The sequence below is a fragment of the Orycteropus afer genome, unplaced genomic scaffold, assembly GCF_000298275.1.
Source record: "Orycteropus afer afer isolate SDZICR_OR568_19922 unplaced genomic scaffold, OryAfe1.0 scaffold00017, whole genome shotgun sequence".
NCBI lineage: Eukaryota > Metazoa > Chordata > Mammalia > Tubulidentata > Orycteropodidae > Orycteropus > Orycteropus afer.
In genome coordinates, this window is record NW_006921604.1 from 14,212,030 (window position 1) to 14,235,901 (window position 23,872).

Here is a 23,872-nt window from a genome sequence, read left to right on the forward strand (position 1 = left end):
CTTGTATCTCCCCCACCTGGGTCCCTGTGGCTGACTGTTCCTCTGTCTGGCTTCCTGGCTTTTAATCCCCTTTCTCCTGCTCTTCTGGCCTGCTGCTTTGGACATCCTGAGTTGTCTCTCCTCACCTGTATCCCTGGGGCTTACTGCTCTTCTGTCCAGGTTCTTGAATGGAAGGAATTAGTACAACTGGAATACTCCTTGGGAGCTCTAGTGGTGTAGCACCTAAGGCATTTGACTACTAACCAGAAGGCTGGCATCAGCCCCTCCTAAGAAGAAAGATTGGGCGATCTACTTCTGTAGAGATATTGCCTTGGAAACCCAAGGAGGGTGTTGTGGATACTTAGTGCTGCTGTGACAGGAATATACCACAAATGAGATGGTCTTAACAAACAGGAATTTATTCTCTTACAGTTTGGAGGCTTTAAATCAAAGTTCAAAGTGCCAGGCTCTAGGGGCGGGATGAAAGCCCCTCAACCTTGGGGTCCAGCTCTGCCTCCTGCTCCAGGCCCACTGGAGCTGGAGGCATTTCTTTACTCAGACAGCTGCTAGCTACTGAGGCTGACAAACCCAAGGTTGCCAAGTAAAAGGGCACAATCCCGATGTTACCAAACCACACAGCAGGCCATTAATTCAAGTCCATTGTAAGTCCCAAGGTCGGCAGAGCATGGCAGGCTGCTGAACAACAATATGGCTACATGCAGGGTCCAAGTATGCTATAAGCTAGAGATCATTCCTCAAGGCTTCTGCTTATATACAGGAAGCAGACCATATCCCTAAGGCAGCTACTCAGCTGCTCATAGTAGATTCCACCATTGAATTGATTACCAGTTTCGTCATGGGGAATACTGCATCCAGCTGCCCAGCCATTCAACCAGGCCCAGCCAAGTTGACACATAAACTGAACTACCACAGAGGGGTTTCTGTGAGTCGAATTGATGGCAGCGAGTTGGGTTTTTTTTAGGGAATGCTCCTTAGGCATGAGAATGGCCAGACTTCATCTCACCTACTTTGGTCATGTTGTTAGGATGGACCATTTCCTGGAGAAGGATATCATAGTTAGCAAGGTGGAGGGAATGTAAAAGGGGTAAGCCCTCAACAAGATGGATTGACACAGTGGCTGCAATGATGTACTCAAGCATAGCAAGGATTGTGAGGATGGTGCAGGACTGAGCAGTGTTTTGTTCCATAGTACACAGGGTCACTACAATTCACTTGACTTGACTGCACCTATCAAAGACAACAATGAGTTCTGTGAGTTATACAGTTAGTAAGAGACTGAGACAAGGTTGAAAGCGTAGTAGGACTCTGGGAAAAACAAAAATTAGGGCACTATCTCTGGAAACCATGCTGATAACATATATGAAGAATTACAAACATGTCCACATTACTGATCTAGTAATTTTCCTTGGACAAGATATTCCATGAAAATAACTAAAAAGAAAGATGGGCAGGGAATAGAGAACCAGCCAGTCACATGTAATATAGTAGCTTCAAAACAAAGGTTGGTTATCATCAGCCCTGCTTACCTAGTGCTTCCAAGTGTCTCCCTTTCTGAGCAAACAATGGGATTACATGTCCTGCACCTACTGTGGGTAGGCACAGTTATATGACTCTTTGTATTCAATATATTGTATGCATGTCACTTTTTTAACCAAAGCTTTAGTGGTCACAAGAAACCTACCAAAGCATGTTTCCTTCTGGTGAGGCAACCAACAACATTTGAGATCATGACTGTTCCTTCAGCCATGAGTGCCTGGAACCCATGATGAACATTAGCATGGGTGAGAAATAAGCTTCTGTTGTTTAAAACCACTGAAATTTAGGAGATGTTTATTAAAGAGCATAACCTTGCCTATTCTGACTGCACAAAGAATGGACTTGTGGGTAAATGACACAGGTTCTAGATCACAGAATCATAAAAATCACAGAAATGGAATAATTTCATGCCCCATGACTGTAAATACCAAAGAGCACTGTGGTAACTACTGGTGATTCCCCCTCTACTAGATCCCCAAGCTTAGAGTAGAAAGATTTGAGAGGTCATCCAGGTGAACTCTCCTATGTACTAGAAAGCTTGGCACACATTGGGATTTCCACTCTCTCCTCAATTTCCAACCTCTTTTTTTTTCTGTAAGAATAAAAAATAAGGCCTGTTATGAATTGAATTGTGTCCCTCCAAAATAAGTGTTGTGAATTCTAACCTTTGTGCCCAGGGTTATAATCTTATTTTAGAATGGGTTGTCTTTGTTGTGTTAATGAGACAGGATGAGTGTAAGATGTATCTTGAGTCAACCTCTTTTGAGATATAAAGAGATTAAATAAGTAAGGGAAAGAAAGAGAGATGAGTTAAAACAGATGTCAAGACTAATGGAGATCTCCAAGGAACCAGTTATCAGAAGCTGAAGAGGTAAGGACTTTCTTCCAGAGCTTACAGAAAGCCTTGCCCTAGAGTTGGCACTCTGAATTCTGACGTGTAGCCTCCTACACTGTGGGAGCTCTGGTAGCATAGTGACTAAGGCACTTGACTGCTAACTAGAAGGCTGGAGGTTCAAAGTCATCAGCCACTTCTTGGAAGGAAGGTCAGGTAATCTACTTCCTTAGTGATAGTGCCTCGGAAACCCAAGGAGGGGTCACTATGAGTCTGGTCCAACTCGATGGCACATAACAACAATAACACTGTGAGAAAATGAATTTCTGTTTGTTAAAGCCAACCACTAGTGATATTTCTTTTATTGCAGCACTAGACAAATAAGACAAGGGTATTAGATATAAATTTGTAAATCAAGTATAAAAATGAACTTTAAGACAAATATGACTCAGCTCACGTCACCCCAACTTTTACATATTTATCACTGCATTGGTCTAGAATTATTGTCTTTTGGGAAGCAGAGGGCATCCCCAGGTATATGTTGTTCTCTAATTGTGATTCTCAGAAGAAAGATGGTGCAATATACTTCTGTAATGATACTGCCATTGAAACCCAAGGAGGGGTCACTATGAGTCTAGTCCGACTCGACGGCACATAACAACAACAACAACACAATTGTGATTCAGAATACACTCCAATGACGATGGGTTGGCTTTGAGTTTGGGTATTGTGAGGCTCCCTTTGCCAGATGCTTTGTATGTTCATGTAACCCTCCCAACAAGCCTCCTTACAGAGGAGACAATGGAGACCCATGAAGATCAATTAATAAGGCCAATGTCCCACTAGAGAGAAAGGGAAGGAATAAAATTCTAACCCATGTCTTTCTGATCTAAATTCCATTTTTCCCCTTCCTACACTACTAAGTTTTCATAGAAAGTTCCTTAGAGAAAATTCAAGTTTGTCCACTGAAAAGGAAAGAAAAGCCCTGCATTTGTAGCTATTGTAAAATCAGACAATCACATTTCTCATTATATGGAAATAGAGGATTGCTTACCTGATTCTCAGGGATGGTTTGTTGACAGGATTGATCCAGTCCTTAAAATGTTTAAGCAGGAACTAGGTGTATGGGGTTGTAGGAAGTGTAGGTGCCAAACTGAGTTTGATTTCAAAAGATTCTCAAAATCACACACACACTATTACCACCACCACCACTACCACCACCTGGGACTGAAGTTAATGTCATTAGTTAGTAATTCCTAAGGGTTAAGTTAATGTCATTTTCTTTGTAAATGTCAATATACCTGGATACAGTTTCTCCTTAAATCAAATGAGTGATGAAATATGGAGAAACTCTAAAGCTGCTTGGTAGAAGAGGTCTTTACATAGAGAAGGCCAGGGACAGTTCTTCACAATCAGACGAAGGGCCTGTCCCAATCATTTCAGTACTAAGTTTTAAGAAGGCCTCTCAGACCAATTCTCTTTCATTCAAGAAGCAGCTGGACTGAGAAAGACAAGGACTCAGTGTCAGGAGATGTGAGTTTCAGTTCCAGTTCCATCAACAACCACCTGGGAAATTTTCTAAGTGTTTTCACTTCTCTTGATTCCCTCATCTACACAGTACAAAATTGGATTATTGCATTCCTAAAGTTTTAAACAGATCTAAATCCGACTCATATATTTCTTGTGTCTCTATCATTTAGATTTAGCAGTGAACAAAATAGTTCCTTGCCTCATGAAGTTTATGTTCTAATGAAATAGACAAATACATAAATAAGATACATAAGCACACACACAAATATACACACTGATGAAGAAAAATAAAAATAAGGTAAGAAGAAAGAGTGATCGGAGTGCTATTTTAGATAAAGTGGCTAGAAAATCCTTTCCAAACAGAAAACATTTCAGCAAAAACTTAAATAAAGGGTATGGAGGGTCATGACATCTAGGGGAAGGTCCTTGGGTGGCAGGTATTTCAGGGACAGCGAGGTGGACACAATTTGGATTCTCATCTGTGCACTGGATTATGAAATCCAGGTCACCTCTGAAGGACTAAGCAAGAGTCTATCTGTGAGGGAGTCCACTCCCACCCTCATCCCAGATGGGCTTACCTGACACTGTTCATGTAGGTGCCAAAAATTCTCTGAAAGGCTGGCAAAATCCAGAGAGCCTGTTCCTGGACTTACAAGTGCATCTCTTTTTCTTCTGGGACCTTCCTACCAGAGTCATTTTTATGCCAAAACATGTTGATACAAGGGTTGGCTGAGGTCCACAACCAAGACTGCACCTGGGGGTACCTCAGGACTACAGGTTCCCCTTCTACTCTGAAATACTTTTTGAAATGCTTGCCACAAAACTCTGTTTCTTGCAGCCACTGAAGAACAGAGAAACTGTAGTGATGCTTTTCATCCCAAGCCTGCCTAAATCAAAACCTCCCTGGACCTCCTGATCTGAGCTTCTTTTGTCAGGAGGACATCAGACACACCAAGGACCTGAACCCTGAGGACCCATTAACCTCCTGTTATTTGTGATTTCAAATTTTCAAATTACAAACTTAGGGTTGCTATCAATTTCTATTTTCATTTTCCTGGAAAAGTAAAATCAGGTTTACAATAAAAACCAACCAAATTCATTGCCATGAAGTTGGATATGACTCATAGAGCCACCTCCTTGGGTTTCTGAGGCAGTATCACTATGGAAGTAGATTGCCCAACCAGGTTTACAATGTCTTAAAGTCAGTTTGATCAGAAATTAATATTGCCACTCCTGCAATTTTATGGTTGCCATTTGCTTGATACATCTTTTTCCAACCTTTGACTTTTAGTCTATTTTTGTCTTTGTCTCTAAGGTGTGTCTCTTATAGACAACATATTAATGGGTTATGTTTTCTCATCCAATCTGCAACTCTCCATCTCTTGAGTGGTACATTTAATCCATTAACAGTCAGTGTAATTATTGACAAGTATGAATTTGTTGTTGTCATTTTGTTACGTGTTTTTTCATGGTGTCCCTAGTTTCTTTGTTCCGTATTATTTTCTGTGCTGAACCCATTATGTTTATGAATCATGTTATCATTTCCTTTGTTGTTGTTGTTTTAGTATTTGCTGAATATTTGTGCTTGCCCTCCTTTTTATTGTGCTGTGAAGGTTTATTTTTCTTTGAGATAACCCTGTGATTTATAATTTTCTCCCCAAGATTAGAACAGTCCATTCTATCCTGCAACTCTTTTGACTTCCTCACCATTTAGAAGTTCTGTAACTACACAGTTGTTGTTGTTGTTGTTGTTGTTGTTGTTGTTACATGCCGTCGAGTTGGACCCGACTCATAGCGACCCTTCCTTGGGTTGCCGAGGCAGTATCACTATGGAAGTAGATTGCCACATCTTCCTTCCAAGGAGTGGCTTGTGGGTTTGAACCACCAGCCTTCTGGTTAGCAGTCAAGTGCTTTAAGCACTACGCTACCAGAGCTCCCAACTACACAGTATTTTCCCTTTTTTTGGTTTGTAGTTGTCCTCACTTGCCAATTGATGACTCTGGTTCCCTGTTTATAATCTTGTAAGCTTATTTTACTTTGGATACTTCCATAGCTGTGGTTTCTGGGTTATGTCATCTTGTGTATTAATGGTTGGTTGCTATTTGCTATTTTTAGTTCTCTGTTCAAAGGACTCCCTTTAGTATCTTTTGAAAGGTTGGTCTGATTTTAACAAATTCCATTAGTTTCTGCTTATCTGGAAATCTCCTAATTTCACCATCATATTTTGGGGACAATTTTGGGGACAATTTTGCCAGGTATATAATTCTTGGTTGAAAATTTTTCTCTTTCAGGGTGTTATATATACCATCCCATTGCCTTCTCGCTTGCATGGTTTCTGCTGAGAAATCAGAGCTTATTCTTACTGGTTGTCCTTTGTAAATAAATTTTTGTTTTTCCCATGCTGCTTTCAAGATTCTTTCTTTGTCTTTGGTTTTGATGAGTTTGATGATGGTATGTCTTGTGATTTTCTTTTGGGGTCTATCCTGTTTGGGGTTTGTTGACTTCCTGAATGGATATATTCTTATCTTTCATATCAGGGAAATTGTCTTCCAACAAATCTTAGACAATTTTCTCAGTGGTTTTATTTTTCTCTTCCTGTTCTGGAATTCCAATGACATGTAAGTTATTCCTTTTGATGGTATCCCACATGAACCTTAGGCTTTCTTCTTTTTGTTTTGATCTTTTTTTCCGATTGATCCCTTTCCAAAGAAGTATTCAGATATTTGTCTTCAATCTCATTACTTCTGTCTTCCATTGCATCATTTCTACTCCTTTGCCCTTTCAATGTGTTATCTATTTCTGGAAATTTAGTATTAATCTTCTGGATTTGTGTCTGTAGATTTAGAATCATTTCTAATTTTTCATTTATTTTGTCACTTTTTTCTTGTATTTTCTTCCAAAATTCTTCTCGGGTTTAGTCTGTGTTTTCCTTGGTCTGTCTCTAAATCCTTTGAAGATACCTAAATATAATTTTTTTTAATTCCTTATCAGAGAGTTCCAATGCTGCTTCTTCCTCAAGGATGTGGTCTGGGTGTCTATCTTGTTCCCCTGTTTCTACCACTTTATCTCGCTTCTTTGTGTAGACCATAATGGTCTGTTTTCTCCAAGACATTGTGGCATTGTTGTATTTAGATTTCTGTTAACTGTGAAGAGCAGCCAAGGATGAGCCAGGCTCTTGGTGGTTGTTTATCATTGGCCAGTTGGTGGAGAAGGAAGTGGTGGCTCTCACTCAGTAAGTTAAGCTGCAGGAGATGTGGGTGCAGTTGTGTCATATGGGCACTGTTGCTGTCTTCCATTCAGTTAGACAAAAATAACAATTGAATAACCATCAAAAAAGTAAAAGCACGTGGACAAAAAATATACCATGTAATCACACAGGAACAGTAACCAAAAAAAAAAAAAAAAGGGAAAAAAACGAAAGAAAAAAAAAACACTGTAACATTTGGGAGAGGGCAATAAGAGAAAAAAAGGTAGAGAAGGAGAATAATGAAGAAACAAACCTGGGGGGGGGGAGAATAAATTATAATAGTAAAAAGGACAAAACCAGTAATAATAGTATTAGTTTTAAAACAGACGAAGACAAACTAACTAAAAAACAGAAAACAGAAAAAAAAAAAAAAATTGGGGCAGTGTGGGGCATGGCACCCAGACTCTGTCCAAACACACAGACTGGGATGGAATTCCTGTTGGCCCAGAAAGTGGGTGGGAGTGAGGGATGGCCGCACCTCTGTTCACCAAGAGGGTTTTGGGTATAAGAGTAACAAGGGGAATGTCGCACCTTTCTGGTCTTCCAGGTCTGGAATGTCCTTGGAGTTCCTGGCAAGTGGAGCCTGTTCTTAAGTCCCTAGAATCTGGGAGAACACTGTTGCTTGAAATATCCAAAATGATCTTGTTGCTTGTAAACATTCAAAATGGCTGCACCCTCCAGACAGACAAAAGTCCACAGCTTAGCCTGCCTTCGTCTTTGCTGCTTCCCTGTTATTCCCCAGCCATCAGAGCAGTACTCCGTGCAGTCCCTGGCTAGCAGGGCTGATTTTTCGTTTAATTCTTAGGTCCTACCACCACTTGGCAATATCCAAGCTGTCTGTGCCATCAGAATCGCTGCCAGACCACCACTCTGTATGTCTCCTTTTTTGGTGTTTTCATGCAAACTCTTCTGCTAGTTGGCGTTTAGTCCACTTCAATATCCTTCCCTTCAAGGCTCAGGGGTCCAGAAATATCTTCTGTATCTGTGTTAATTGGTTCCCTTTTTCTTTGTTGAAAAGGGTCTGTACAGTCTTTCTGCCTATTCTGCCATTTTACTGGAACCTCTCCAACCAGGTTTAGAATGACAAGAAAAAAAAATGATTAAAACATTTAGCCATATTTTTCACTTTTTCACCTCTTGATATTAAAAGTGGATCTTCTGACAGAATGCCCTGGTTGTGACAGGATATATGGTTAAAATACTAAGGCACCTTTTAAGGGCTCCCCCAAGAATACCCTTTCCACTTCTCTGATAGGAGAGCCCACCATGCATGGCCCATGTACTGCCAAGGAGAGGTGGGTGAGGAGAAGCATCTCCCATCTATCAGGCACAATTATTCACACTATGACTTTTTTTTTTTAAATTGTGATTTGGTTGAAAATTCACAGAGCAAATTCATTTTCCACACAACAGTTCATACACATTTTGTTTCATGACATTGATTACAATCCCCAAAATGTAACAGCTCTCTTCCCACTTCCTCTCTGTGGTTACCTTTTCCCTTTTTCCTTCTTTGCTGCCCTCAGAGTTATCTCCATGTGCAAATACTGCCCTTCTGATCTCCCATGGTTGATTGTTCTAAAGAATGTACCTACCTGGTATAAATGTTCATGTTATATGCCTATTGTTTGGCTGGAAGCCACATGAGTGAGTTCAATTCCAGGCCCCAAGGGTGAGTAAGGGCCATAGTCTTGTGGGTTTCACCAGTCTCTATCAGAACACTTTTATTTTTTGAGAAATAGATAGACAATTGTGTTCCACAGAGAAGCCAGTGACAAGCCGTTTCCCACCTGATAGTTTGACTTCTTATTTATATGTTCTCCAGGCTGAACAGTGAAGGGAGAAGCACCCATAGTTACCATGTATAAGATGAATATTGTTCCAGACCCTTCTGGAGGACACAGGAAGCAGAAAGCTGAGGTCCAGCACCTAGTAGCTATGTAGAGGAGATGGAGGGGTCACTAGGAACCACAAACCTCCAAAAAGGAAACTCAGAGTGAGTCCAGGGAAAGTTTATACAGACTTTTTTACCAAATGGAAATCTTCTGAACTAGTTTTTCTTTTATCTTAACAATAAAATACTTTTTTTTAATTTCCTTATCTATGGCTGTATCCACTAAATATCCAGAAGTCAAATCCCCAGAACTCTTTTAGATTATTGATATAGGGGTTTCATCTCCTAAGTTTCTCTCTACAGAAATGGGCCTTAGCACTCTTGTTCCCTCTGCTAAGATGCTTTTTTTCTCAGGGGAAGCCACTGCTCAGTCCCTCTCCTTCACACAAATATAACCAGCTTGGAGGAATTCCCTGCACCATCAGACCATCCTAGAAGTCTGTATTTTCCCTTACTGCTCTACTGTTTTCCATGGTGTTCATCATCAACCATGTTTCTTCTCTCTATGACATATGCACCATGTGTGCCAGGATCCTAATTTCTTTTGTTCACAGTTATATTCCCAGCTCCAACTGTTGAATGAATGAATGAGTAAATGAATGACTAGAATTCAAAATGTCCTCATATTTTACTCCTCAGGGAATCTTTTCTCTATTCCCTATGGATTAACTTTTACACAAAATTCTGACATATCCCAAGGGATTTTACATATTGCTAACTCTCTGGTCTAGAGAATTCCAAGGGGAAAAATAAACCAAAATGAGGTCAAAAGTGAATAACTTATACAAGTTCATAGAACATTCCTTCCTGCAAACCTCCTCAAGACTGGAGTCAATGCCTGCTGTGTCTCTCTATAGTCCTTCTTATATTAAATCACAATTACCTGTTAATCAGCTAATCATTGCCAAACAATGTTGTCTATCACTTTAGGGGTCTGGAAGATGGTGCAGGTGTCCTGAATGCTAGCTGTATAATGAAGGTCACTTCTGCCAAAATCTCTTGTGTCAAATACAGCAAGGTACTCTTAAGTGTTTCTGCATGGGCACACACCTCTCAAGTATCATATCCAGGTAAGGATTTACAGTCTGCAAGGTAAGAATGTGCACACTCTGGCACCATCTTCCCAGCCCATGAAATTCAGAATAATATCCTCCTTACCACGGCCCTCGATGCCCACCCTGATCGGGTCCTGTCCTGTCTCCCAGCTCATCTGGACCCTCTCTCCCTTATTTCACCAGCTATATTGTTATTGTTGTTGTTAGGTGCCATCAAGTTGGCTCCAACTTATAGTAATCCTGTGTACAACAGAACGAAACAATACCTGGTCTTGCTCCATTCTCACAGTCTCTGCTATGCTTGAGCCTGTTGTTGCAGCCACTGTGTCAATCCATCTCATTGAGGGTCTTCCCCTTTAAAGTTGATCCTCTACTTTACCAAATATGATATCCTTCTCCAGAGATTGTTCCCTCTGAAAAAATGACCAAAGTAGGTGAGACAAAGTCCAGCCATACTTGCTTCTAAGGAGCATTCTGGCTGTACTCCTTTCAGGACAGATTTGTTCCTTCTTCTGGCAGTCCATGGTATCTTCAGCATTCTTCACCAACACCACAATTCAAAGGCATCAATTCTTCTTTGGTCTTCCTTATTCATTGTCTTGGTGGTGTAGTGCCTAAGGCATTTGACTGCTAACCAGAAGCCTGGTGGTTCACACCCATCAGCCATTCCTTGGAAGGAAGATTGGGCAATCTACTTCTGTAGAGATATCACCTTGGAAACCCAAGGAAGGGTTGTTACTGTTTGAATCCATTCGACAGCAGTGAGTTTAGTTTTTTCACATGTGTATGAGGCAACTGAAATACCGTGGCTTAGGTTACACGTACCTTAGTCTTCAAAGTGATATATTTGTTCCTTAACACTTTAAAGAGATCTTTTGCAGCAGATTTGCCCAGTGGAATACATCATCTGATTTCTTGACATCTGCTTCCATGAGTGTTGATAGTGGATGAATGAAATCCCCCACACTTCCATCTTTTCTCCATTCATCGTGATGCTGCTTATTGGTCCAGTTGTGAGGGTTTTTCTTTTTGTTATATTGAGGTGTAATTCATACTGGAGACTGTAGTCTTTAATCTCCATCAATAAGTGCTTCCAGTCATCTTCATTTTCAGCAAGCAAGGCTGTGTCATCTACATATTGCAGTTGTTAATAAGTCTTTTTCTAAACCTGATGCCGTGCTCTTCATATTGTCTATCTTCCTAGATTTTTTTGCTCAGCATACAGATTGAATATATATGGTGAAAGGATATAACCCTGACACACACCTTTCCTGATTTTAAATCATGCAGTATTCCTTTGTTCTGTTTGACCAAAAGCCTCTTTGTCTATGTGCAGTTTCCTCATGAGCACAGTTAAGTGTTCTGGAATTCCCATTCTTAACAGTGTTATCCAAATTAGTTATTATCCACACAGTTGAATGACTTTGCATACTCAGTACAACACAGGTAAACATCCTTCCTCATATGCTTTGCTTTCACCCAAGATTCATCTGACATCAGCAATGACATCCTAGTTCTACATTTTCTTCTGAATCCAACTTGATTTTCTGTACACCAACCATGTTGAACCACCATGCTTCCTGTTTCCTCAAACAGAGATTTTGTGCTTCTGTTCTCTTTTCCTGTCTTAACACTCATCCCTCAGTCTTAACACTCCTTCTCTGGACTGCTGATCCCCTACCTGAGCACTCCTTCTGTCTCACCACAATTTGTGCATAATTTATGTGACTGCCTGCTCCTGGGACCCCAGGAGGCCTCCTTTGACAGGTCATTCCCACTACCTAGCATGGTGCCAGGCATCCAGCAAAAAAAGCTCAAGCGATCATGGAATGAATAAAAATTTTGATCACAAATATCTTTAGACCAAAGGAAAAAAATCCTCAACTTCAGTCATGAGATGACATGTGAAAATTTTAAAATACACTGAGTTATTCTCTTTCAACTATAAGGCTACACAAGTTTACTAGAAACAAGTTTGCTAACATGTTGTGTTGATAACCATGTGGGAAAACCCTCTCTCAAACATTCCTAGTGAGGGTATTAATCAGTAAAAACTGGCTGAAGCTGGGGAAGATGGGCAATTTTAAAATGTATATTAAAATCACAAATGCACATAACTTTTGACTTAGCAACTCCACTTCCAGGAACGTAACAGACATAGACACTTGCTTGCCTTTCTGAACAGTGACCCAGGCAAAATTGTTACTCATTACCACATTGGTTGTAATAGCAACAGATTGCAAACAACTTAAATGTCTATCAAGAGGTTAAAAATGCAGCTTAATATAGACACATATGAAACAAGGTACATAACAATCTACACGATTAGTGTGAAAGAGGTGGAAGGAAATACAAGAAACCCTGGATGGTGCAAACAGTTAATGCTCTTGGCTGCTGAGTGAAAGGTTGGAGGCTTGAGTCCACCCAGAGGTGCTTTGGGAGAAAGACCTGGCAAAGTACTTCTGAAAAATCAGCCACTGAAAACTCCATGGGGTACAGGTATACTCTGACAACCATGAGGTAGCCATGGGGTTGATTTGATGACAGCTGATTTTATTAGCAATAGTAACCAATTGCTGATAAAAAGGGAACAATGAAGGGAGGGATATTATTTTAATAAACCATTAGTAATATATGCATAATATGAAAACTCCAAAGTCTAATTGAAAAGTTTAACAGAAAAATAAATAAAGTATTACTAATATATTCCAATCCCTATGTAATAATTAGAACAACTATACAAAGAGAAGACATGTTTTCTGGGAGAAATGGAGCTGGGCTTCTACTTCCAAGCCAATTCTGCCCTCCTCCATCTCAGTCTCCTTGGAGATATTCTTTGGACTTCCTTGGTGCAGAATCGAGGGCCAAAAAATGGGTAGGACTTACAAAGGAAGTTTCCCCACATGTTTTAAACATCCTTCATGTCTAGGTTGATGCGATGAATTGAATGTTCTTGCCAGGGACTATCCATGTAACAGTTCCTAGTACTCATGAGTGTGGATGGGCTTGCATAGATTCAGAGACCCCTGAGATTGTGCCCCTTCATAATGAGGGAAAGCTAGGCTGAGTAGCCAGGTTCAGCACCTCCAAAAGTGGCAGAACTAGAGTCTGAGCACTTATGGACCTGGAGGAAGCAAGCATAGCAGCAGAGTTGTCCAGTCAGTGTGGCATAGGGACTTGGAAACTGGATGGGCATAGTGTCAATCCTGGGATCAGCCATGATGAGCTTGTCCCTTTGGGCCAGTGACTGAATTTACAAGAGTCTAGTTTGTTTAGTTTTAGAACTGCAATAATGACATCAACTTAGTTAGGTTGTGAAAAATATTAGAAATGAGGTATGTAAAGAGTCCAGCACAGGTACATGTTCCTTAGCAGGGACTCAATAAATGGTTACAGTGTATTAACAAGTCAATGTTGTTGTTGTTATGTGCTGTCGAGTCAGACCCGACTCATAGTGACCCCTCCTTGGGTTTCCGAGGCAGTATCACTACGGAAGTAGATTGCTCCATCTTCCTTCTGAGGAAACAAGTCAATAGCATGACACATTAACAGTAGCTCAATAACCACATGCTGTTATCTCTAAAGTTAAGTCTGACCTACACTTACTAACCTGTGGACTCTGGGGTCAGGCTGCCTGTGTTAGAGAACCAGTTCTGCACAATTATTGCTGTGACAAGTTGCTTCTCTGCACCTGTTTCCTAATGTGCAGAACAAGATAATGATGATGTCTACTTCATCTGTAAGGCACTTCAGATCAGGGCTCACACATAACAAGTGCTTTATTAAGTATCAGCTATTACTATTATCACCATCATCATTATTTATTCAGTACCAAAGTTGAACCATTGCTAAGCCTCAGTTTGATCCTGTTTTTAACAGCTCAACTCTGAGCTGGGAAGTCAGAGTGAAAAATTGATACCCTTTGTAAAACTTTTCATACTCACATCAAGTCAACCAGATTTCACTTACAAACACTATGGTCTCCATCTCCCTGATTCTACCCTTTTCCTTCCACTCAGTTGCTTAATATCTATCTAGAGCTTCAAAGATTTACTCCATAGAAACTGAAAACAACCCCAATGAAACTAAAAAAAAACTCTACCATTGAGTTGATTCTGACTCATAGTGACCCCCTTTGGGTTTCCAAGGCAGTATATCTTTACAGAAGTATATTGCCCAGTCTTCCTTCTTCAGAGTGGCTGGTGGGTTTAAACCTCCAACCTTCTGGTTAGCAGTCAAATGCCTTAGGCACTATGCCACCAGAGCTCCTTACCAACTAACTACATAAGTAAAGTAATCCATGAGTCCTAGAAAAGCTCCAATTTGGCTCATTTAAAAAAAATCTTCTGTGATATCTTTTAGGATATTCCGTTTGCTCCACAGTGGGGTAAAAATGTTTCTATCTCCTTATCTTTGCCTCATCCAAGAGACATTTCTTGAGCATTCACTGGGTGCCAGACCCAAACTAGGAGCTGGAGGGAAAAACACACGTGCCTTTGAGCAGCTCTCAGTTCACTGGGAACCAGAGCCAAGCATACTGACCTGAAAAAATAAGATGAGAAGAATGGTGTACTGTCATGTACTCAGTCAAAAAAATAACAAATGGAAACCTTTGGTAACCTAAAATGTGATCTTGTGTTGCAGGAACACACCAAATGCTGCTGCTGAATCTAAAATCCAAGAAATAATACATTGTGTTTCAAACACACACACACACCCAAGCACATTTTTTAAAAACTTTTTGTTGTGATTTGAGCAAAAGTTTACAGAGCAAATTAGTTTTTCGTTCAACAATTAATACATGTTTTGTGACATTGATTGCAATACTCACAATGCAATATCACTCTTTCTAGTTCCTCCCTGTGTTTACTATTTCCATTTGATCTTCTTGCCTACCTCTTCATGCCTTTTGAGCTTTATCCTTGGGCAAACGTTGCCCTTTTGAACTCATATTGTTGGTTGTAAGGCCCTGGTGTTGTTGCTCACTTTATAGGATGGTTTGGCTGAAAGTTGAGCCATGGGAGTGAGTTCAGTTCTGTCTTGAAGGGTGACTGAGGTCTTTTTTTAAATCAATTCCTTCAATATAGCTGGACTTCTTCCTTCAGTACCATCAGTTTTTGATCACATGCTACCTCCTGAAATGGTTGAATGTTCAGCAATTCTTTTTGGTACAGTGACTCTGAATTCCTTCCATCTTCTGATACTTCCCATGTCATTCAATACTTTGCCCATAGAATCCTTCAACATTACAACTCAAGGCTTGAATTTTTAATTCCATTCTTTCAGCTTAGGAAATATTCTCCCTTTTTGCTTTTCTAACTCCAGGTCTTTGCATATTTCATTACAATTCTTTACATTGTCTTCTCAAACTGCCCTTTGAAATCTGTTCAGCTTTTTTAACTTCATCATTTCTTCTATTTATTTTAGCTACTCTTTGTTCAAGACAAAGTTTCAGAGTCTTTTCTCACATCCATTTTGGTCTTTTCTTCCTTACTTGTCTTTTTAATGACATTTTATTTTCTTGATGCATGATGTCTTTGATGTCATCTCACAACTTGTCTGGTGTTCAGTAATTAGTGTTCAATGTGTCACATTTATTTTTGAGATGGTCTGTAAATTCAGGTGAGATATGCTCAAGGTCATACTTTGGCTCTCATGAGCTTTTTAAATTTTTCTTAAGCTTCAACTTGAACAGACAAGTGGTGGTTAGAGCAATTGATGATCTGTTCCTTAGTCAGCCCCTGGCCTTGTTCTGACTGATGATATTGAGCTTCTCCATCATCTCAGTCATCTCTTTTTACCCACTGAGACCCATGTGTATAGTGTAAAAGGTATTTGCAATGAATAAATCATTGGTCTTGAAAAATTCTATCATGTGACCTCTGGTGTCACTTCTACCCCCAAGGCCATATTTTCCAATCACTGATCCTTTTTTGTTTCCAACTTTTCACATTCCAATCACCAATAATTATCAATGCATCTTGATTGTATGTTGATCAATTTCAGACTGCAGAAATTAGTTAAAATTCTCAATTTCTTCATCTTTGGCATTAATAGTTGGTGCATAAATTTTAATAAAAGTCATATTAACTGATCTTCCTTGTAGGTATATGGATATTATACTATCATCAACAACATTGTACTTCAGGATAGACCTTGAAATGTACTTTTTGTTGATAAACACAGCACTGTTTCCTCTTCAATTTGTCATATCTGTAATAGTAGACATATAATTGTCTGATTCAACATGACCAACACCAGTCTATTTCAGGTCACTAACACCTAGGATGGGAGCTCCGGTGTGTAGTGCCTAAGGCGTTTGACTGCTAACCAGAAGGCTGGTGATTCAAACCCATTAGCCACTCCTCAGAAGGAATATTGGGAGATCTACTTCCATAGAAATACTGCCTCAGAAACCCAAAGAGAGGTCACTATGAGTCAGATCGATTTGATGGCAATGAATTTGAGTTTTTCAGTTTAATGCCTAGGATATCAAACTTTATGCACTCCATTTTACTTTTGATGACTTCCTATTTCCTAGATTTGTACATTCCGCATTCTGAGTGTTAATAGATGTTTGCAGATGTTTCTTCTTATTTTGAGTTGTACCACATCAACAAACGAAGGTATTGAAAGTTTTACCATTGTACGTCACTAAGGCTTATTCAGCTTTGAGGAGACAGCACTTCCCCAGTTGGATTTTGTTTGTCTTCTAACTTGAGAGGTTCATCTTCTGCCACCATGTTAGGCAATGTTCCACTGCTTTTCAAAAGGTTTTCAATGGCCAATATTTTTTAGAAGCAGATCACCTGGTCCTTCCTCCTAGTCTGTATTAATCTGGAAGTTCTGCTGAAACCTGTTCACCATGGGTGACCTTGCTGGTATTTGAAAGCTGCTAGCATAAACGCAACACGTAAACCACCCGTTATGACAAACTGACAGAACAAGTGGTGGTTGGAAGCTAAATGGAAAGATATAAAATAAATCTAATATCAACAATAGCATTGTGAAAGGACTTGTTTATAAAATGCTTCACTTAAGAAACCTTACAATATAGTTATAAATAAGACTTCTGGCTTATAATAAAATAGAGCTATGAAACATTTACCATAGATTTCACAGTAAACATTTCATAGAACAAAACATAATAATAAGTGGTCATATTTGTGACTTATTATAATAATATGACTCATATACCCTTCTTTAGTTTAAATATGCCTAGAGAGATAATATTCCCAATATACTTTAAACTCTTCATTCGATAAACACATTACTTTTATCAGAATCCATTTTCCCTTTCCTAATCTCTGATTTTTCAATTCCCATATACATTTTCTCCCTTCTTTTTTTTCTGTTTACTTATACATCATCAATGTATAAGTAAACAAAAAAAGGGGGAGGGGAGAAAAATATATATGGAAATAAAAAATCCAAAGTGCCACTAATCATCTTTTTCTCTCTGTTCTTCATTCCCCTTGGCTCAGGATGATGACCAGGCAACAGCAGGTAGGGAAGAGAGGAAGTAAGGAGGTGGGGGCTGTGGCCAGTGGATCAGACTTCCTTTCATAGTTGCCAGTTCCGATGTACCCATAAGAGAGTATGCTGTCAGACTGCCTCTTGTATTCCTCTTTTATAAGTATCCCATGCCTGAATTCAAATTAATATTCTCAAAATAATACACGGTCTGATCTACCACTCACTGCTCAAATACCTCCAGCACCAGTAGGAAGATGGTCAGCATTCTAACCTAGTATTCAAGGTCCTCCTTAATTGGCTTTAGCACACTTTCTACCCATCACTCCCATTACCCTTTAGTGAACCATTTGCATTATCAAGATGGGCACCCATTGTCTCAGGAACAACTTGTTTAAATCTTGGTTGGTATCTGTCTCCTGGCCACCATTCTGTATCTATCTGTCTCAATTCTGCTGAACACAAGACCTACACCACATTCCCCACATCCTCTGTGCACCTCTTCCCATCCTCCCAGTCTCCACTACTGGTCACACAATTATGCCTTTTACATCCTGGAGTGATTCTCCCACCTGAACTTGTGTCTTCTCTATTATGATACAGAGACAACAAAAGTGGGCATTATTATGTGTCAAGAGATCTTCTAGGATATTTAAAGTCTTTGACCATATAGTCTAAGGCTGAGCCCATAGTACCAATGAGGTAGATGCTATGAAAATCCCTATTTTACGGATGAGGAAACTGAGACATAGAAAGATCAAATGTGTTCCCCAAGATCCCTCAACTAGACAGAATGGAGCTTTGTGCACTCCTCTCTCTTCTCTCTTTCCTTTTTGGTTCTTCTGTCTCATCAGTCTCCTCCAAAAATGTGTGTAAACTTGGCTGGGCCATGATTATCAGTGGTTTGGCAGTTATGCAGTGGTATCATTAGGCAGTTATGTAATAATGTTATCATTATGATGTCACCAGCTAATCAGTTGTAGGAGGATTAGGATGAGATGTATAACATCTTTTCTCAGGTCCCAGACCTCATATGACCTAAGAGGAATCTCCCAGGGGTATGGCCCACATAATCTTTTCTCTTACAAGAGATAAAAAGAGAGATAAGTGAGCAGAAAAGGAGGGACCTCAATATTACCAAGAAAGAAGAGCTGGGAGTGGAGTGCATCATTTGAACCTGGGGTTCCTGTGCTAAGAACCTCCTAGACCCAGGGAAAGATTGATGTTAAAACACATGGAGATCTCCAAGGAATGCCAGGTCCACAAATGCTGAAAGGATACAAGGACCTTCCCCCAGAGCCAACAGAGAAAGTTCCCTAGAACTTGTGCCCTAAATTTGGACTTTTAGTCTCCTAAACTGTTTGTTAAAGCCATCCACTTGTGGTATGTATGATATAGCACCCCTAGATAACTAAGACATCTCACTATTTCTTTCCCTCCTCTCTCTTCTTGTTCTTTTTCCTTTCTTTTCCCTCATCTTCTTCTTCCTTTCCTTCCCTGATCTTCTTCCTTTTCTTTAGCCTTTTTTCCTCTCTCCTTATGTAAAGAGAAACCAGACAGAAAGATCCTGGTAGAACAAGAAAAGACTAGTAAGGAGAGGAGGAAAGCTGCAGCTTTCAGATAAATGTCTGTTTGTGAGCTCCCTTATGTGGCAAAAATATTATTTAGAAACATACAGGTGTCCTCCATGTCTGCTGCTCAAAAGTGACTGATGCTGAAGGGTAAATGATATTTCAGTTCAAGAGAACTGTACCCGGTGAGTACAAGACACTCTTTAAGGCTCTTTGGGAGGAAAAAAAAAGTTGGGAACATTTAATCTTTGATTCCCAGAAGCTTACTATCCAGACAAATAGAATATGGACTAAATACTTATGATCAATGTGCTTAACTAGCTCATAATATTTGCCTCCCAAATAGGAGATTTTTTACCCCAATTTTTCTCTAATCCATGTAGCTTATTATTTTTACTGTAATTCTAGTAGGATGAAGGTCCTTGGGTGGTACAAGAGGTTTGGGATTGCTACTAACCTAAAGGTTGATGGTTTGAACCCACCCAGCTGCATTTTGGAAGAAAAGTTTGGTGATCTGCTTCCATAAAGAAGTTAAGAAAAGTCTATGGAGCAGTTCTACTTTGTAATACATAGGCTCGTCATGAATCAGAATCAACTTGACAGCAATGAGTTTGGTTTCGTTTGAGTGGAAAAGAGTAATTTTATTTAAAATATTTTTCCACTTCAGATAATTTCTTCTCCCTTCCTCCTTCCTGCTTCTCAACAAGGAGAAATATGTTGTAAATCTTCATTATTTAGTTATTACATGTGAGTGGACTCACCCATACTCTTGCCTGAACTTTGAAAGTGGCTTTGTCCCCCCTCATAGTTCAGAGAAAACAAAGTCATAGATGGAGACTCAAATTCAAAACCAGAAGTTAACAGAAAATCTCCAAAACTCCAGGACCCACTATGTATGCTGGAGCATAGAATTCACTGAGTCACACCCAGGGCTTTTAAATAATAAAACTATGAGAATCTAAAACTCAATTCTCTTTATAGCATAACCCCTACAGATTTCCAGAATGGCTGTATTTATACTGAAGAGATCAGGAAGAACTCATATATTTTCCCAGAACATATTTATGGAAATGTTTGCTCATTCAGAATTGATTTACATTCAAGAACATTTTGATATGCTTATAACCTTTGTGTTCTCTACACCACTGATGAGAGAGGAAAATATGAAGAAGTAGATACAGCTGTGTGTGCATGAATGTGTCTGTGTGCCTTGTAACCTTTTTGGTTAGTCCCTGGGAGAATCTGGTTTGAAGCTTGCCTCCTGATTTCATTCCTGTTCTGGGAAAAGACATGTGAATAATTCAGATAATCTCCGTGACTCTGCCATATGGCTAAACCACATTGACTGTGCAGGCTTCCTATCAAAAACCTCTGCTATTGTGTGTCCTGTTAGGAGAACAATAGCTCTTAATGCTTTGTAGTTCCAGAGAGCTTTCACATCTATTAGTAAGTTTGAAGGATTTTTTTTTTTCAAGTATAAATTACAGAGTAGAGAAGATTCTGGATGAGTTATTAAAGGGACCATTTTTTTAGTACTTAGCAAAGCCTAGATTGCTAAGAGAAAATGTGAATTGACTAAGAAAACCAAGCCAAGTCTGGTAAATCTCATTCAATCTTTTGTTTGATTGAGATATTACGTGGGTAGACTAGGCAGAACACTAAAGGTTAGTGAACAAAGACTTTATGAAAGCACTTGCAAACAGTTTCTCTTATGAACTAGATGAAGAATGTAGTGTAGAATTGGATACATTCATAAATGCCCATATTCTATATAAATGACCATTTGAAGAGTGGCTTTTAGTGCTAAGACTTGAAATTGGTCACAGTCCCATTCTGACTCATGTGTACATAGCTGCAAGCTTCCCTAAAACTTGCTTTCCAAACCTTCTTCCAACATGTTGTTACTCAGAAAAAAATGTTGAGAAAGGCTGCTCATGGCCTGAGGGGGACAGTTAGGCTCTCCACGGATGGTTGTGGATGTAAACATGGTCACCTTTCAGTGTGGAGAGTCCAGAACAGGGGGATACAGGAGAGAAAGGAGGCAAAAAAGAAAGGCATAAGTTTTCAAAAAGAAAGAAAAAGAAAAAGCATATTTAAGGTTAGAAAGTAGAACTGAATTTGAAGCTCATAATTTATCAGCTGAGCATTAATACAGGAACTCCATATTCTAGAGGTGGGTCCTGGTATATTCCCTAGTGCCTTGAATACAGGAGAGCAGAGTGTGTCGAGGCCAATCCAGGCAATGGGGAGTGATATGTGAGGTTGCAAAACTGTGTCCTACAGCATGAAGGCAAAGCTGGGAAGCTTATTGCATTTGAACATGCAAATGGACTGAGAATTCACTGAATGACCAAGTCAGGATCCCAAAAGATCCTATTAAGATGGAACCACAGCACAAATCTAATAAAATGAAATTAAACACAGACGAATTTAAAATCTGAAGTGTATTTCCCAAACTTAATTTCTGAGTATAGGAAAGGTATAGGTGGAATGCAAAACCTAACATAATGTCAGGGTCTTGATTGACTAAGGTGCCCAATAGGAATTGTACCTGTGATAAGAGATGGTATGTGTAGCTGCCTGTAGATGTGTAACTTCCAATGCTAGAGAGAGATTCTCTAGAGCAGAGCTTTCCAAATATTTTCCCATCGCCTTGTCACTCATAGCAAATAATAAGAAAGGCTGCTTATGCCAGAGAGGACAAGCCAGACTCTTCAGCAGCCTGGATGCTGGAGGAATTGATCACCATACATCTGGCAGCCATCAGCCCACACTAGGCCCTCTTGGTATCCTACTCCAGAGGATGGAACTAGAATAACTGGGTAGAGAGTTCAGGAGGCAGATTTAGAAAGACCTTTGTAATCATAGAACTGATGACAAAAAATGGGCCAAGTGAAAGAGTGGTGTTTGCCCTATTTATAAAGTATCCAAAGAAAGGCCACTTGGGGCAGGCATAAGCATCTTATGGGAAAACTTCTACAGGCTTTCTAGTATTCTGACTTGGTGGTTCAGTGTCTGTGATCTTTAGTTTTGTGTTGCTTTACTTTTATTTTGGTCTTCATAAGAAATCAATATGCTAGGCAGAATATATTCTCATTATTCACATTTTGAAATAGGGATGTGAGGCAAATGGATAAATCCAAGACTAGAATTTAGATCTACAAACTTCCACTCCTTTTCTTTTACTATATCACAGCACCTAAATGTACATTCCTGTGAGCTTTAGATGTAATTTTAAATTCTTCCAGTGAATAAAGAAGCCTTGTTTTTAAAAAGGTAAGATGATATATTACTCATATTTATTATGTGCCAGGGTCTAAATATGAGTCACAGCCCAAGAAATGTGTCTGACTTATTGTGTGAGTAAAAGCTTGGTGAAACTGTATTGTCGTTAACTCTGGAGTCATAATGCCTAAGGCATTTGCCTACTAACCAGAAGCCTGGTGGTTCAAACCCAACAGCCACTCCTCTGAAGGAAGACTGGGCAATCTACTTCGGTAGAGATACCACCTCAGAAACCCAAGGAGGGGTCTCTATGAGTCGAATTCAACTCCATGGCAGTGAGTCTGAGTTTAGATTATATGAATACTAACAACAAAATTGTTTGTAAAATCTTTCTACATTGAATTACAAGAATATTAAACTAAAAAACAAAACAAAATCCCAAACTCAGTGCCATCGAGTTATTTCTGACCCATAGTGACCCCAAATGGGTTTCCAAGGGTGTAAATCCTCACAGAAGTAGATCATCCAGTCTGCCTTCTATGGAACAGCTGGTGGATTTGAACCACTGACCTTCCAGTTAGCAGTCAAGTGCCTTATTCACTACGCGATCAGAGCTCCCTATGATAATATTAGTTACAACCTTATTAGTAACTGAGCAGAAGCCTTTTTTTTTTTTAAATTTTTCTCCTTTTTCTTTAACTACTACTTCATTCTCAAAAAGTTTATTGATACAGATTCACAAATACAACTTAACAAAATGTTGTAGCTAAAACACCAGATATATTTGAAAAAATCAGTGACAATAAACACGCTGGCAGCAACAAAAACAAGTGTATGCTTTTAGGGCATGGAGATGAAATCACATGATTCAAAACATCACTGTAATTGAGTAATAATGAGTTTTGGCTGGAACACATTAGAAAGTTCAAAACATAAATTAGCATAGAGTTTGAGCTTGGTACGTATTTTGATAACATGTAAGCTGGGCTTCTGAAAAATGTTTTTGTTGTTATAACTAACTATAGGAATATTTTTATTAAAAAAATAATACATTTTTGCTGAAACATTGCACAAAAATTTATAGTCATTTTGGTGTCAACCCCCTTTGACAGTGTCACTTGGTATGGTCTGCACCTCCCTCAGCCCCATGGTTTCACCATCAAATTCTTTTCAACTCATAGTGACCTCATGTACAGAGTAGAGCGGTCTTTTTTTTTTTTTTTTTCCTGTAATCTATAGAGGTCAGCCCCAGGGTTACAGGTGAGGGGAGACAATGCAGGGACGCCTAGAGTAGCAGGCCGGAAGATCAGGAGAAAGGGGATTAAAAGCCAGGAAGCCAGACAGAGGAACAGTCAGCCACAGGGACCCAGGTGGTGGTGATACGAGAGGTGTCCAACAGCAGGACAAAATTGTCTGTCGGTTTGTCCTACTGTGGTGACATGTAGACGTGAGTTTTGAGGCTGAGCCTCTGGTGTTTAAAACGCAGCAAGATGCACCTGGTGCATAGGT

The 23,872-nt window shown here is 39.6% G+C and overlaps 1 pseudogene; it reads right to left on the minus strand.

The window, feature by feature from the left end:
• Positions 1 to 23,872, minus strand: part of LOC122152100 — a 38,824-nt pseudogene that overhangs the window by 5,421 nt on the left and 9,531 nt on the right.